We start from the raw sequence: 16,352 nt of genomic DNA, 5'->3' as shown, positions 1-16,352 counted from the left end.
GTCAGAGCCTCCCTCACAGATTGCATTCATCTCTTTCTCTCTCTTCACTGCAAGTTTTTTGCCGAAATGCAATTAAGCACTTGTGTGTGGAAACACAAACCAAAGAGTTTTAATGAGGCGCCACTCTAGCAGTGGCTGTGGACCATCATCTCCTGGTTGGAAACAGGGAATTCTGTTGGTGAGGGAGGAGCAACGCAGCAGCAGAGCGGGCTGATGCACTCTGGGGTGGGTGGATGGATGGGTGGATGAACGAATTTACTTACTTACTTATTATCTGGTTTTGCTCTGTTGCCCAGGCTGGCATGCAGTGGTGCAATCTCAGATCACTGTAACCTGGACGTCCCGGGCTCAAGTGATTCCACCTCAGCCTCCCAAGTAGCTGGGACTTCAGGCACATGCCACTATACCAGCTAATTTTTTTTTTTTTTTTTTTGAGATGGAGTCTTACTCTGTTGCCAGACTAGAGTGCAGTGGCGCCATCTCAGCTCACTGCAACCTCCGCCCCCTGGGTCCAAGCAATTCTCCTGGCTCAGCCTCCTGAATAGCTGGGTCTATAGGTATATAACACCAACTATTTTTTGTATTTTTTAGTAGAGATAGGATTTCACCATGTTGAGCGGGGTGGTCTCGATCTCTTGACCTTGTGATCCACCAGCCTCAGCCTCCCAAAGTGCTAGGATTACAGGCATGAGCCACCATGCCCAGCTAATTCATAAAAATTTTTTGTAGGGAAAGGCTCTCACTCTGGTCTTGAACTCCTGGCCTCAAGCCATCTGTCCACCTTGGCCTCCCAAATTGCTGGGATTACAGGTGTGAGTAACCAACTCAGCCCACTCGATTTTGAGTGGCTATTTGCTTTGACTCAACAAACACTGCTGATGGTAACAAGCACCAACTGGGTGGCTGGTCTCAGTCCTACCCTTGCCACCCAACACATTTTATCAACATGGAGCAAACGTTCTCAGATCTTGAGGAGCTGGCCACACTGCCCATTTTGCTGGTGGGGCAGTGGGAGGCCCCACCCTCCTCCCATCCCACACCACCTAGGTGAGAGCTGTGTCCAGGCACTGTCACCTGTAACTGGTCCGCAAGGCCTTGTCTTCTAAAAGGGTGCTGGACCTTCACTGCCCCCATGGGCAATACATTTGCCAAGCACGCACAAGACATGCCAGGGCCAAGGCCTGTCTGATTTGACAATAAAGACACAATGAGCCCCTCTCATTCAGAGCTGATTACTCACAGAGTAAAAATAAGAGAAGCCTGACGTGGCAGCTCCCTGCCGTCCTCATGCCACACACTAAAAAGGACAGCACCGAAACCAAAGGGGTCAGAGAGCAACCGTTTCAGGACACCCACTGCGGAGGAGGCCCTCCTCACAGCAGGTGGGTGGCAACCATTTCTTTCTTTAGGTTGACATCCACATTAAGGGAGTGGTGTTGCTGGGCTGGGGGGCTGGGGAAGCTGGTTCAGGTCGGAAGTTGCACTAAGGGTGGGAGAAGGGGCCTTCCTACATCCGCAGCCGGAGCAGGTGTTCTGCAGCTCCATTGTGCGGGTGGGGCAGGGAGACTCATGCTTACCAGGGCCAGTGAGGCAGGCAGTGAGGAACAGTCTCAGGAGACACAGGGAGTGAGTGGGGCCTGGGTGCATCCTGATGTTCTGGGAGGAGCAGGCTTAGGTCAGCTGCTGTGCACACCTCTGCATGGCTGCTGGTGATCCTGCAATGGCTCCAGGCCCGCCCCACAGCAGAGCTGTTTTTCCTGCCACACAACAGACACACAACCTGACACAGAAAAACTCACAGAGAAACACAGAAAGGCACATGTGACACTCAAAGACAGACCCACACAAAAGCCATGCAGCAAAGCCTTTTGCCACGCATGCACACACGTGCACACACACACACACGTGCTCATCCCTTTAAAGCATAGGCTAGGTGTGCTTGCCCAGACATACCTGTGTCAGAGACCAGGGACCTGCCACCCCCAACACACACCAGCCACCACACACTAACCCAAGATGTCACCAGCCAGCCGGGAGGACTTGGGAGGCCAAGTGGAGGTGGACACTGGCCTCAGAGCAAAGGCCTTCGGTGGATACCACCTGACGTGAAGAGCCATGGTGCCCACTGTGTCCACACACACAGGGGACACGCATGTCTGTACACCAGTGTCCCCATTCCTACACACCCATCCCTGGGGCTCTAGGGGATGAGACCCCTCCTTCCAGACCAGGCCCTCCCTGAAGACCCAGAGATGGCCCAGGAGTCCCCATGCCTGAGTGACCCATTGCTCATGTCCATGAAAAAGAAAAGGAACTTTATCTGGGAATGTGAGCTCTTTTTAGTTATCAGGCCCAGAGAGGCACTGGAATGAGACAGCAGTCACATCTCACTCCCACTTGAGCTAAAGACCTCTTGAAGCCACTTGCTCTGTGGGCTCCATACTGATGCGGGTTGACATAAATAGCCACATGCTGGACACCGTAACTCTTACCCTGTCATTCAACACTGTCTAGCCCATCACTAAGGTTCTCTCTGGAAACCAGTCAGAATTCCTGCTGCCTTCGTGTCAGCCCACTCCCTGTCCCCTTCAGTCTTGAAACACTTCCTGGTAAAAAAGCTGAATGGAGCACTCCCAGGGCACCTTGGCATCCTGGGCAGCTCTCTCAGCCTTGGCCCCGACAAACTCTCCATATGGGTTGTGGTTCCATTTCTTTCTTTAGGTTGACATCCACATTAAGGGAGTGGTGTTGCTGGGCTGGGGGGCTGGGGAAGCTGGTTCAGGTCGGAAGTTGCACCAAGGGTGGGAGAAGGGGCCTTCCTACATCAGCAGCCGGGCAAGGCAGAGGAGCAGGTGTCCAAACCCAGTCCTGGCCTGCTCCTGCTGTGGCTCACAGCCCCCACCTCACCTGGCAGACCCAGGAGGAGCTGGTGACAGGGGTGCCCAGCTGGTCATAGCATATATCATTAGCACATGGGGCTGCCCTGTTTAGGCCCCAGTCCTCACACACACGCCCTGCGTGGACTGGGGGACTGAGGTCAGGGACACTGGTGAAAATCTTCAGGCAGGCATCTTCACCCAGCTGCTTATCCCACCCACGACTTCTGGGGGAGGGGACAGTGTGACCAGGCCCAGCCCCAGCTGGCTCTTGACCAGTCGTTGCAGGCTCAGCTTCCCACAAGCTCGAGTCCCACCTCCAGCTCCTGCCACTCTGAGGGGCCTGGAGGGCAGGGTGCCTGGCACATGACCAGCTCTGGGTTGTGGCCCACCCTCCACGGAGTGGCAGTGGCCTGACTGCTTGTTGTCACTTTATTCACTTCTGGTTTCTGGCTGGAAGGGATCACAAAGACAGAGTGCAGGGGAGGCAATCCTGCCAGGGACCGAGGAAACAGATTGTGGGGAAAACCAGAGACCACGCTGGCACTTCAGGGGGACCCCAGTTGGCTCGACGCCCCCTCCCCCCGACAGCCAATCACTAACCAATCTTCTTTCTGGAAACCGAGCATAATTTCTGACCTACTCAAAGCAGCATTATCTCAAAGAGCCCAGCCACCCCACAGGCAGCTAAAGAGTGCCTGGTGAAATGCAAGTCTGATCGTCTCTGTGTCCCCAAGCACTTTCGTGTCCCCTGATGCTCTCTGGACTAGCAGCAGTCTCTGCAATGCGCACCCCCTGCCCTTCTCTCCCGCCCTGGCTGGCTTCCGCAGCCTGGCCACGCTGGTCCTCATGCCCATCCACCTGACCCAGCTCTGGCAGGGCGTTTGCTGGAGCCTTTCCTCCACCCGAACCCCTCCTGTTGAAGCATGTTCGTTGCCGGTTCAGCCCCAGACACCAGAACCCCCACCAGCCCTGGCCCAGCAACTGGCCCGAGTAGCCGGGAGAGTGCAGTCTGTGTCGAGGGTTCAGACTGGAGGCCGGGCAGCCCAGGGCGACCACAGCAGCCCCAGATGGGGACTGTGGCTCCGACTGTCCTGACCCAGAGGCTCTCGAGTGGTCCTGTCAGTCTCATCCCCGGGGGCGCCACTGCTCGCCTCAGACGGTGCCTTAGGCTCAGGTCCTGTGGGCTCTGGCCCAAGACCCCTCCCTCTGGGGGGAGGCCGGTGACCTGGAAGTCACCGACGCACCAGCGCGGAGCCCGGACCTCAGCCCGCACTGACTCAGCGAGGGCCTGTGGGATTCTCTGAAGTCCAGCAATATCCAGGCGAGGGAGTCTCGCCTGTAAGGTCGCGCAGGGAGCACGTAGGTGTAAGACCTGGCAGAGCGAAACCTTCCTTAGCGCCTCGGAGGAGGGGTTGGGCACGCCTCCTTTTGAATGACGCAGGGGGCGGGACGCACGGCAGGGAGGGAGGGGCTGGCGGTGCTGGCGGGCGGGCACGCTTTGCTCCGAACAGTCGTAAAAGGGGCGGGGCGCGCTAGCCCGTGACTGTCATAAAAGGGGCGGGACGTGCCGCGCTATGGATGGAGTTTGGGGCGTGTGTAGTTGAAGCAGGCGGCTATCGGGCGCCCGGGTCTTGGACAGCTACGCGGGCGCCTTGGAGGAGGTGGCGGACGGTTCCCGGCATCAAGGGTGACACTACCGTTTTCTGTCGGCGCTGCAGAGCCTGGTGAAGGAGTTGCCTAGGTATACGTGCGGGGCGGGCGGCGGCCTGCCAAGCCGGCCTGGGTCCCGCAGGCTCTCACCGCGCACCCCCTGCCCTCAGCTCCTTCCAGCAGCGCCTGTCCTGCACCACGCTCAGCGACCTGGCCCTGGCGCTTCTCGACGGCACCGTGTTGGAAATCGTGCAGGGGCTACTGGAGATCCAGCACCTCGCCTAAAAGAGCCTGTACAACCAGCGCCTGCGCCTACAGAACGAGCACCAAGGTAAGCCGGAGCAGCGGGATGAGGCGCTTCCTCCTCCGGGTCGGTGGGTCCCGGCTGCTCTTGGTATCTGTGCAGATCGGCTCCTTCCTTGGGAGTGTTCGGAAGAGGTCCCTTAGATTGACAAAATCAAAGGCGCCTTTTTGGTGACCAGTGGGTCCCAACAGTTTTGTTTTCAGTTGTGCAGCCCCCCTTCTTAGCAGAAACTGCCTGCTCAGGCTTTCCTGTGCCCCACCGCGTTCCAAGCAGGATGGCCCTAGGACTTGGTGTTTGGTTGGCCTGGCGCTAACTGCATTGCCCCTCAGTAGTTGAAGGTCTGTTCACAGCTGTGCAGCTCTCTTTAGGGTCAGTTCCCTCTCACGCCTCGCAGGGTCTCATACCAGTTGCACATCAAATTCCTAAGCACGGTCCCCTGTGACACCCTCCCAAACCCCAAGAGGTTCCCACTTGAGCCGCATGCTTGGTGGGCTTAGGAGCCCTTTCCTGCAGATTACACAGGGCGGGTCCCCCTGCACCATCAGATTTCCACCTATGCTGTTTTATTTTTCCCAAACTTCTTATTTTAAAAGTTTAAACATTTAGAAAAGCTGAAAAAGATAGTATAGTGCATACCCTTGTGCTCTCTACCAGAAGTTCAATGGTGAGCATTTTGCCTTAGTTCTTGATATCCCTAAATACATACACATAACAGCTTAGCAGTTCACCAAGAGTCTCCAGCATTCCTGGAGTCCAAGATTTTCAGCCCAGGAATGTTGACAGCTTCCTGGGGAGCTGTAGCCATTTGGCACTTACTGGTCACTGGTGCTAGCTGCGGGCTGCTGCGTGTTCCCTTTCGCCATGGTGGTTTCTTTGCGTCCCGTGATCACTTCATCTGTAGATTCCCTTCAGACTAGACAGGTTTCTCTCATCTGTGTTTATGCACAGTTCAGCAGGGACCATGGAGCTTTGCTTGGTGGCCGAAGGTGAGCCCCTCAGAGCCACACAGACTCCTTGGCCCAGAGTCTCATGGCACCCCAAGCTCATCCCAAACTTGGGCCTCCCAGGTCTATGCCCACCCTTCTCCCTCAGGTGCTGTGGGGGGCTGGGAGCTGCAAATGGGGGAGGGAGCTGCCCACCCTGAAGGGCAGCACTGAGGGTGGAGGGGCCGACCGCACCCCTGGTATGCAGAGGCCCCACAGTCAGGCCCAGTACAGATGCTCTTCACTAGTTCTTCAGTGTCCTGTCTCTTTACCTCTTGGATCTTTTCCCATGCCTTTGCCTAAGGTGGTCTCTGACACGAGTACCTGTCCCATGGACGATGGGGCCGAGCACACACGGCACTGCTGGCCTGTGGCCATGTAAGGCCTGAAGTCCTCAGACTGCACCCTCCCTCCCTCCCTCACCTCCAGTTGCCCTGGGTCTGGGACTGCAGCTCTGGCCCCACCCAGCCTTCCCCACCCCACCCTCTTTCAGTGTCCTGTACCTTCTGTAGTCCCCTGAAGACTTGCTGCCAGAGGAGGGCCCAGCCCTGAGTGACAGTGGGCCTAGGAGAATGGAGGAGCTTGGCGTTCTCCCCAGTGCAGACACCCCTTTGGTTTGTCTGCTCTGCTTGGGGCAGGGCAGGTGTCCATGAGTAAGGGCGTCTACCAAGTCCTACCGCCTGCTGATGGGCTCTCATCCTTCCAGTGCTCAGGCAGGTGCTGTGGCAGAAGCACCAGGAAGCCCAGCAGGCCTGCTGGCCCCACAACCTTCATGTGCTCCAGGTGGCTCAGCAGCGAGAACTAGAGGTACTGGGGGCACTGGCAGGGTGGCCAGACCCTCTCTTGTGGGTACCACCTGGCTCTGCTGACTGGGCTGAGCTAAGGGGTGCAGAGGGGCTCAGTCGTGGGTGGCTACCCTGGGCCTGAATGGGCCACTGGAGGCTGAGTGAGTCCCACCAGGTGGCTTCTACCTGCGGGTGCCAGGTGTGGTGGGGCTGGGTGGAGGGTGAAGGCCCACCAGTGCTCCCCTGGATAGCAGCTCCTTGTGGGTTGGGGCCTCTGCAGAGCAGGTGGCCTCGGGGATACAAGGGCAATGGTGGGATGATGGAGCCAGCCAGGAAGGGGCCCATCCTTCTCCCAGGGAGCACAGGGACAGCTGGAGACTGGTATTTAAACAAGAAGCCATGGGCCAGTGGGTGCCTACAGAGATGCGTGTGCAGTCCCAAGGCAGCCCCAAGTTGGAGCATTCGTGGAAGCCCCTTGGAGCCCCACTTCAGGGTTTGGCTGGCTAAGGAGAGGCCTGGGTGTGGTGAGGATGCATCAGTGGTATCAGAGCTGGTACTACTGGTGCTACTGGAGACGGCAATAGGCACTTGTTTTTGAGCTGCCCTCACTCTCTTCCACCCGTGGCAGGCGGTGGAGCACCTGATCTGTGAGGAGCAGCGGGCGATGGACCGGAAGATCACCCTGGAACTGGAATGGATGGTGGCTGTCCGGTAGAGCATACTGGAGAAGGCAGAGATGGCTGGCTTCTACGTGACCACCAACCCGCAGGTCAGTGCCTGGGCCTGCTCTGCCGTAGCCCAAGTGCCCCTGAGCCCTGAAGACCCCATTCCATCTGAGATTTCCCTGCTGGTCCCTGGGAATCCAGGCTCGGTACAGTGGGTGAAGTGGAAGGACTGAGGCTCTGGAAAGGATTTCTGTACTGTTTCCAGCACAGAGGCTGGGCCCACTCCCTACAGGAGGGTGAGCCAGCCAGACGTGGGGCACTGCTCATCCTCCCCAGGCCCACAAGACCCTCTTGCTCTCCTCCCACATGCCATTTTGAGTGGCCCTGCTGAGGGCAGAGGCTCAGATTCCACCCCTTACTGGCACGCCATGACCAGCTTCACAGGATGGTTGCCCGATGGGCTCACTGCCTGGCACCTCTAGGCTGGGATGAAAGGGGCCTGGGTCACTCTGATGCTTATAGGGCCCCTCTGTATCCCAGGAGCTGATGCCGCAGATGAATCTGCTGGAGTTTATCTGGAAGTTGCAGCGGGGTGCTGCCAGGCAGGGAAGGCAACCCTGGGACTGGGAGGTCACTGGTAGCCACCTGCTGCCCAGTGTCACCAGGAAGGCAGCCCGGTCCCCACATAGCCACAGGTAGCAAAAGGCTGGGCAGAGTTCATCTTCTTAACCTTTGGCCACTGCCTTCCCAGCTGCCCTGCTGAGGAGAGGCCAGGTGGACCTTGGCTGCCTGTCCCCCACCTTCATCTGGGACTTTCTGCCAACTGCTTAGCATGGTCTCATAAAGGGCAGGCGGGCCCAGCCTGCCACTATCTACCTCACGGCCAGGCAGAGTGGGTCTCAGGGTTCTCACAACTTTTAGTTCCATGGGACACATCCCGACCTGCACTGGGGCCCCACCTGAGTGCTTGTTCTGGTCTTAGCCACTTCCTTGGCAGCTGCAGCCCCCATGCAGAAGAGGCTCCGAGGCCCAAGCTCTGTGTGACCCGAGAAATAAAGATGTCTCAGCGTGGCCTGCATGTGGCTTGTGTGACAGCTGTGGGTTTGGCCATAACCAGGGCCCTGGTAGGGCCCCCAGCTCTGCTGCAGCAGAGGCCTCTGCCTGGGAGTCCCTTCCTGGGCTCTGCCCAGCCCTCCACCCCTTCCCCTGCATGGAGACTGGGAGCCTCCAGGCCTTTCCTGCCCCAGCCCTGGTCCCAGGATGCTGTCACTACCATCTACATGGGGACCCCACCCAAGCCCCAGGGCCTGAGGACCACATCCAGCCTTCTTCATGGGGCTGGGGGCTGGAGAGTGTGAGAGAAGGCAGGGGCTGAGTGTGTACCTGCTGCAGCCTGGTCAGTGTCCTATGGGAACCACTAGGAGGAGCCTGATGTAGGTCATGGTTGCAGTGGTGGGGGCGGTGTGGAGGACTCAGGATGTCAGCGAATGGTCTGAGGAGGAGTCCCAGCGGGAGGGGTGTCAGGCCCACCTGGGGAGCTTGGCCTCTGTGTCTGCATGAGTCTCCTCCATGCTGCCCTGAGCCCAGGGGCCCTACTGGGTCCTGAGTTGTGCAGTCAGGGTTGGGGATGTCCAGCACCCTGGGTGGCCAGGTCTGCACAGGGCCTAGCCTCCAGGAACAGATGATGCTGGAAGCCAGAGTCTGGGCTGAGACTTCTGGGACCCTGTCTGAGCCCCTTCCTCTTGCTGTCCAGAGCTGACCCTGTGTGGGGGCAAGGGCTCTCAGCTGCAGAAACAGTGGTTTATTGACCAGGCAGGCCTCCCCATCCTGGCCACTGCTCCCCGAGGGGCTTGAGACCTGTGGGCTGGCCCTGGCAGAAGGCAGACAATCCTGTAGGTCCAAGGACATGCGGGTCATGGAGGTAGGGGCTTGGGCCCACACATCCGAGGAGAGTTCCCGACAGTTCCCAGCCGGTTTCCCAGGCAGGTATCAGGTTCAGCCCACACTCTGGGTGGGTCTGGGAGGTACCTGGCCCACATCCAGCCGCTCTAAAGTGTGGGGTGAAAAAAGGCGAATCTGTGTGAAGATGGGGTTGGCTGCAGCTGTCGTGATGGCCTGGAGGGTCCAGGGTCCCTGGAGGCCACATCTGGGGTGCCTGGAGGCCAAGGGTGGGCTCTCGGGTGCTAGGTGGGACAATGTAAGAAGCTGCCAGTTAAAGCCGCCACAAGAGCTCCAGCCACAGCAGCTCCCGATGGGCACCCTTCATGAGGCAGCTGTTCTCCAGGGCATGGTGGGAAAGGTAGGGCAGCACGTCCATCACTGGGCCATAGGGGTAGCCAGCCTGGCCTGCATGGGGGAGAGATGCGCCATGAGGCCCAGGCCCAGCACCCCACCCCACCATACCAGGGAGGGCCCCACTCACCCAGTGGGAAACTAATGTCATCACACATGCCTAACACCTGGCCAAAGTACACCTGGTGGCCAGCGGAATGCAGGCACAGCTCCTCCATCCTGTGCAGGTGAAGTCAGGAGCTGAGGGCCAGTTCCAGGACACTGCCACCAGTGCAGGGGTACAGGGCCCCTGTCCCAGCTCTGAGCCTGTCCTGCCACCCCAAGTGCCCCATCTATACTCTCCAGACTTCATTGCCTGTGAAGTGGGGCTGGGTTATGGCCTCTGCCCGGTGAGGCCTCTTCCCGGCAGGACTCTGCTGGGTTGCCCTACTCTTCTCCCTGGGGAGGCTCAGCCCTTAGCCAGCAAGGCCCGCTTCCTACCAGCCCCACCCCACCTCTCCTCCACCTCTGTTCTTGGAAGTGCAGCCCTTCCTGAGGCCCTGACCCATCTGTCAGCCACCCCACAGGGCAGGGAAGCTCCTTGGCTCTCCTTCCATTTCTCCCTCAAGTCCTGGGGTTCTGCAGGGTGACTTGGCTCCGGCCCCTGCCCTCAGACTCCTCTGCCCCATCCCCACAGCTGCTCTGTCCCACACAGCTGCCACCAGCCCCCAAGTCCTTGGAAGGTGGCTGCTCTGAATTGAGATGTGTTGCAAGTGTCAAATACTCCCAGGATTTAGCAGACTGTAGTAAAATGCACAAATGCCACATCACTTTTCTAAAAGCAACTTGAATACAATTTGAAGTGGTAATATTTTGTATATTTTGGGTTGCTTAAAATGTATTACTGAAATTCATTTTATCTTTTAACGTACCTACTAAAAAATTCAAAATTACAGATGTGACACTGCTCAGATAGGGTTGGGGGCCCTCAACTCTTTTCTGACACCACCCCTTACAGGGTTTCACAAAAATTCTCATGTTCTGAAATATTCATGCAGTGACAGTTCTCAAGTTTCATCTCCAGGTTCCTGTATCCAGATATCCTGACATAGCTGGTCTGCACAGCACTGGGACTCCCACACTGGGATGAGTTCTGCCTGTTCGTCACACATCACCTGGGTAACTGGCGGGGGTCTGTCTTGTGCTTCTCACTCCCTCCCCCAACCCACCCCAGCTCAAGCTCCCAGAGTACCCATCAACCATAGACCCTTTCCCTCCATCCCTGGGCTGGGTTCTGGTGTTGGGACCACCCAGCTAAAACAGGCACCCACCTCTGCCACATTGCCCAGATCTCCAGCTTGTGCCTTCCTCAACCCCAGGACATGAACCCTAGAGCCAGGCTGCCACTGCAGGCCGTCCCCTCCCCTGCTGGTGTGCACAGCCTCTGCCACACTGAGAATATGTGTGCCCTCTCTCACTGGCCAGGAACTGAAAATACATGTGCCCTCTCTCGCAGGCCAGGCACTGAGACACGTGTGCCCTTTCTCACAGGCCGGGCACTGAGAATATGTGTGCCCTCTCTCACAGGCCAGGCACTGAGACACGTGTGCCCTCTCTCACAGGCTGGGCACTGAGACTATGTGTGCCCTCTCACAGACCAGGCACTGAGATGCATGTGCCCTCTTAGGCTAGGCACTGAGAATATGTGTGCCCTCTCTCACAGGCCGGGCACTGAGATGTGTGTGCCCTCTCTCACAGGCCGGGCACTGAGATGTGTGTGCCCTCTCTCACAGGCCGGGCACTGAGATGTGTGTGCCCTCTCTCACAGGCCGGGCACTGAGATGTGTGTGCCCTCTCTCACAGGCCGGGCACTGAGATGTGTGTGCCCTCTCTCACAGGCCGGGCACTGAAAAACCTATGCCCTCTCACACAGGTTGGGCATTGAGAACGTGTGTGCCCTCTCACAGGCCAGGCACCGAGAATATATGTGCCCTCTCTCACAGGCCAGGCACTGAGAATGCACGTGCCCTCTCACGGGCCGGGCACTGAGAACATGTATGCTGGGACCCCTTGGGCACAGCCAGCATATAAGTGGGTCAGTAGGGAGGGAGGTTAGAACCAGGTCGGGTCTGCTGCTGACAAGGAGGGGTTTCTCATTAGCTCCTCAGAATGCAGCATCCCCCTGACTGGCTGACTTGTGAGGCACCAGTCCCCGGGATACCTGGCCTGTCTGTATTCTGCACAGCCTGAGAAGCTGGCCAGCGTTTGTCCATGGAGGTGTGAGTGCCCAGCCCTTCACAAGAAGGGGGGAGAGCGGCCAGCATGGCTGGGCTGTCTTCCAGCCTGTGTCCCTCCATGCTGGGGCAGCAGAGTCTCCATGGAGGCCTGGCGGGCACAAGGCCGCCTTTCCTGCTGCCTCCACAGCCTGCTGAAGGCTGGCTCTGAGGGGCACTGCCCACCTCTCCCACATCTCTGGGATAGGAACTCCTGTTAGTGCAGTACAGAGCAGCCTTTTTTTATTTTTTATATTTTTTGAGACGGAGTTTCCCTCATGTTGCCCAGGCTGCAGTGCATTGCTGTGATCTTAGCTCACTGCAACCTCCACCTCTTGGTTCCAGTGATTCTCCTGCTTCAGCCTCCCAAGTAGCTAGGATTACAGGTGCCCACCACCATGCCCAGCCATTTTTTTATATTTTTAGTAGAAATGGGGTTTCACCATTTTAGCCAGCTGGTCTTGAACTCCTGACCTTAGGTGATCCTCTCGCCTCGGCCTCCCAAAGTACCAGGATTACAGGTGTGAACCACTGTGCCCAGGGAATGGCCCTTTATTTAAGGGTTGGTTTTATATTTTGCAGTTTTATATTCTGCCACTTACATGTTTTGAACCTGTCTTGTGGTGATCCCTTGTGAGGCGCTCAGATGAGCTGTGATGAGGCAGAGAAACAACTCCTAGGGACTGTTGTGCCTGCCTGTTTTTGTGACTAGAGCTGATTTGCCATAGAATGGCTGAAAAGTGGCAGATAATTTACACTGTTCACCTGCCTAAGTTAAGAGACTGACTTCAAAGACTAGCTTGATAGTTAAAGGCGGGGTTTGCAAGCTCCATCACAGCAGGGCCCTCTCTGGGATTTTTGGGTTGGAGTGAGGGCTGGCTGGGCTGCACCTGGCCAGGGTTGCCCAGGGAGGGCAGAGCTCTTGTTGACAGGTGTTCTGGTGCCTGTTTTTAAAAGGGAAATGGAAAACCTGGATTCCCACATGTCCCATGAATTTAGAAATGCTCTGCATGTCCAGCAGCGTCTGCAGCTGCAGCTGCCTGGCCCAGCTGCCGCCTGTTACCTGCCACACTGATGCACTGCCCTCTATTCTTCCTGCCTCTGCCCCTGGAGTAAACCTTTTCCCCACCTTTTCCATAGGTGACAAGGCTCTTGATGACTATAGTAAAAAGAAGTATGTCTGCAAGTTGCTGTTCATCTTTCTCCTTGGTCATGACATTAACTTTGGACACATGGAGGCCGTCAACCTGCTGAGAAACAGATACACGGAAAAGCAGATTGTGAGTATTGCTGTAGGCAGAGGCATGTGCCTGGCAGGACCGAGACCCTGTGCCCTCTTAGGGTCGCTGCCTCCTTTTCTACCTTTTCACATCTGACACGAGCCTCGTGGGTCTGCTGCAGATGGAGATGCATGCCCAGCCTATGTTAGCCCTGCTGCTGACACCCTGGGGCTGCCTTTCCTGCCCAGTCTGAGTGCTCCTCAGGAAGCCTGATGCCCTGGCAGTGTTCCTCCTCCACGTGGTTCTCCTGATGAGGTGGCCAGGCCTTTGCTTCCTGCTTTCTTTACAACCCCACAACGTGATTCTCAGAACTTCCCAGTTGGTCTGGAGAGCGCTGCACATGGCCCAGTGTTTGATGTGGCTGGTGCCCTGGGGTCTGGTTCCTGATGGCATCTGGCACATGGCCTCCTAGTCAGCTGTGCCCTGCAGGAACACTATGCCATCGCAGTGTCACAGCGCAGGGAGCCTCTGTTCCACTGGAACAGACGCTTGCTGAGTCCTGAGCTGCACAGCTGCCGCAGCAGCACCCTGGGTGCCTGGCTGGTGCCAGGATCTGCTGTAGGCTTTGGGGTCTGCTACATGTTTTGAACATGTCCTGCCATGATCCTCTGATTTTGTGCATCACTGCTTGTCACGTGACTCCAAGACGCAGGTGGACTCAGAGGGTCACACACTCTCTGTTCTCCCATCTTCTCGGAGCAGCGCTACCTCTTCATCTCTCCATACTGGTGAACTCCAGCAGCAAGCTGATCCACCTCATCAACAACGCCATCAAGAACGACCTGGCCAGCCACAACCCCGCCTTCATGGGCCTGGCCCTGCACTGCATCGCCAGCATGGGCAGCCTGGAGATGGCCGAGGCCTTCGCCAGGGAGATCGCCAAGGTCCTGGTGGCCGGGTAAGTGTGGGCTCCCATGTGAAATACGTCAGCTCCACAGCTGCTTAGCTGAGAGCTCTCACTCTCCCCATCTTGTGTCATGAGAGATGAGAGGTAGCCTAAGGTGAGGTCCAGAGTTACAAGCTTAGGCTGGGCATGGTGGCTCACTCCTCTAATCTCAGCAGTGTGGGATGCCAAGGTGGGAGAATTACTTAAGCCCAGGAGTTCAAGGCCAACCTGGGCAACATAGGGAGACCCCTTCTCTACAAACAATTTTTAAAAATTAGCCAGGTATGGTGGTGTGCTTCTGTGGTCCCAGCTACTCAGTAGGCTGAGGCAGGAGGGTTGCTGGAGGCCAGGGAGTCAAGGCTGCAGTGAGCCCTGTCCATGCTACTGCACTCCAGCCTTGGCAACAGCAAGACCCTGTCTCCAAAACAGAAAGAGAATTAGTGCAATCAGACTTTCCCTTCCCAATACCACTGAGATTCAAGAAACAGATCAAAGAAGAACACCCAAACCCTGCCAGCCACAGACAAACCAAGGAGGGGCTTCAGCCCCACAGGGCACTGGGTGGAGCTATGCATCTCAGGGCAGCTCCTCATTCTCTTTCCAGAGGGCTTCACATGGAGAAGCTGAGTACCCGCCTGAGTGCCCTGGGCCATCTGTCCCATTCCTTGTTAACTTGGAGAGAAGCCTTGTGGGGCCTAGTCACCAGCTCTGGAAGAGCTTAAAGCAGCCCTGTGCTGTCTGTGCCACAGTACAGGTTCCTGCCTGTGTCTTCCAGGATTCCCTGTGGAGTTGGTGACCCACAGCCCACATGGTACCATCCAGCTGAGCAAGGGCTTAGGCCACGGGACATCTACCTGGAACACACAGTGAGGAGCGGAGAGAAGGTGGTAAGCAGGCATGAGGAAAACAGGCCTAGACCACTTCTCACCTGGGCACCCTTGGCTTTGTTAGGACATTGGGTCCTGTCTTGGGGCAGTTCTAGTTGTCAGAGTGGAGGACGTGCCCTGGCATCTGTTGGGTAGAGACCAGGGGGCTGTGCTACACCCCACACTACAAAGGACGACCCACCACAGAGAATGAGAGAGCCTCCCATCAGCTGTGAGGCAGGGAGGAGCTGGGCAGGCAGGAGAAGGCAGTATAGCACCGGGAAGACAGATTCAGACATACATGAGCTCAGAGATGGGTGGGCTCACAGTAGGACAGACAGAAGCAGAGCTGCAAAGCCGGGGGAGCTCGGAGGGCCTGGAGGCACCGACACTTTTCAGGCCATCCAGTCACAGGTGGCACAGCATGTGGTGGGTGCCCCGACAACAGTGCCAAAAATGGAAGGAAGGCTCAGATGATCAGAGTGTGCTGGTGTAGGAGAGGGAGGGTAGAACTTGGGATCGGAACCAGCCAGAAGGTCCAGCAGATCCTGCCCTATGGCTGCGGCCCCTGCCCTCCCTCCCTTCCTCCTCCAGGGCTATTGCTTGCCTGTTTATTGCCCCTTTCCACCTTTGGGATGGAAGCTCCCTGGGCTCTGAGGTTTCTGTCCACTGTGGTGGCCGCTTTACACCCAGCATCTTCAACAGTATCGGGTCCCTAGTAGGCAGTTGGTGGGTGTCTGTGTGAGTGGAATGCAAGACAGGGCCACTCCTGAAGCTCACGTAGATGGACGGAGCACGTGTAGATGGACAGGGCAGGTGCGGGTGGATGGGGCAGGTGTGGATGGATGGAGTGAGCACTCCCTGAACCAAGGACCTGCTGCAGGAGTCAGGGACGGAGGAAGGAGGAACCACCATGAGGAGGGGTCTCCAGAGGCTGGCACAATGTCTGGCTGGAAGTGGGTGGCTTGAGTGGTCTCATGGGGTTGGAGGTCATAGGCAGGGTTCTCCTACCTCCAAGAGCTCAGGTAACACGGTACCCATGGGCCTTGCTTGACGAAAGGGGCCAATTGTTGAAATCCAGTGAAGTAGTAGATGATTCAAACTAGCATGCGTGGACCAGGTGAGGTGCTCACGCCTGTAATCCCAGCACTCGGGAGGCCAAGATTGGCAGACCACCTGAGGTCAGGAATTTGAGACCAGCCTGGCCAACATGGTGGAATTTTGTCTCTACTAAAAATACAAAAATTAGTTGGGTGTGGTGTTGGTCGTGGGCACCTGTAACCCCAGCTACCTGGGAGACTGAGGCAGGAGAATTGCTTTGAACCTTGGAGGCAGAAGCTCTAGTGAGCCAAAACTGGACCACTGCACTCCAGCCTGGGTAGCAGAATAAGACTCTATCTAAAAAAAAAAAAGTACAAAACTGTGTTCAGGAAGGAGGTGCTGTGGTTGGAGGACTCCTGGTGTGTGTGTCACCTAGAGACTGGAGGACAGGGTGGGTGCTGAGGAATGA

The 16,352-nt window shown here is 57.0% G+C and overlaps 1 pseudogene across 1 annotated transcript in view; it reads left to right on the top strand.

Moving 5' to 3' along the window:
* The first annotated feature begins 4,438 nt into the window (after window positions 1–4,438).
* Window positions 4,439–16,352, top strand: part of LOC100405300 (AP-2 complex subunit alpha-2-like) — a 45,633-nt pseudogene continuing 33,719 nt past the window's right edge. Inside the window, exons 1-6 of the transcript XR_013525267.1 lie at window positions 4,439–4,620; window positions 4,700–4,860; window positions 6,523–6,623; window positions 7,230–7,370; window positions 12,951–13,090; window positions 13,793–13,988. The product of XR_013525267.1 is annotated as an AP-2 complex subunit alpha-2-like (transcript). The remainder of the gene's footprint in view (window positions 4,621–4,699; window positions 4,861–6,522; window positions 6,624–7,229; window positions 7,371–12,950; window positions 13,091–13,792; window positions 13,989–16,352) is intronic.

The sequence above is a fragment of the Callithrix jacchus genome, chromosome 13 (assembly GCF_049354715.1).
Source record: "Callithrix jacchus isolate 240 chromosome 13, calJac240_pri, whole genome shotgun sequence".
Lineage (NCBI taxonomy): Eukaryota > Metazoa > Chordata > Mammalia > Primates > Cebidae > Callithrix > Callithrix jacchus.
This window is presented reverse-complemented; position numbering and strand designations above follow the sequence as displayed.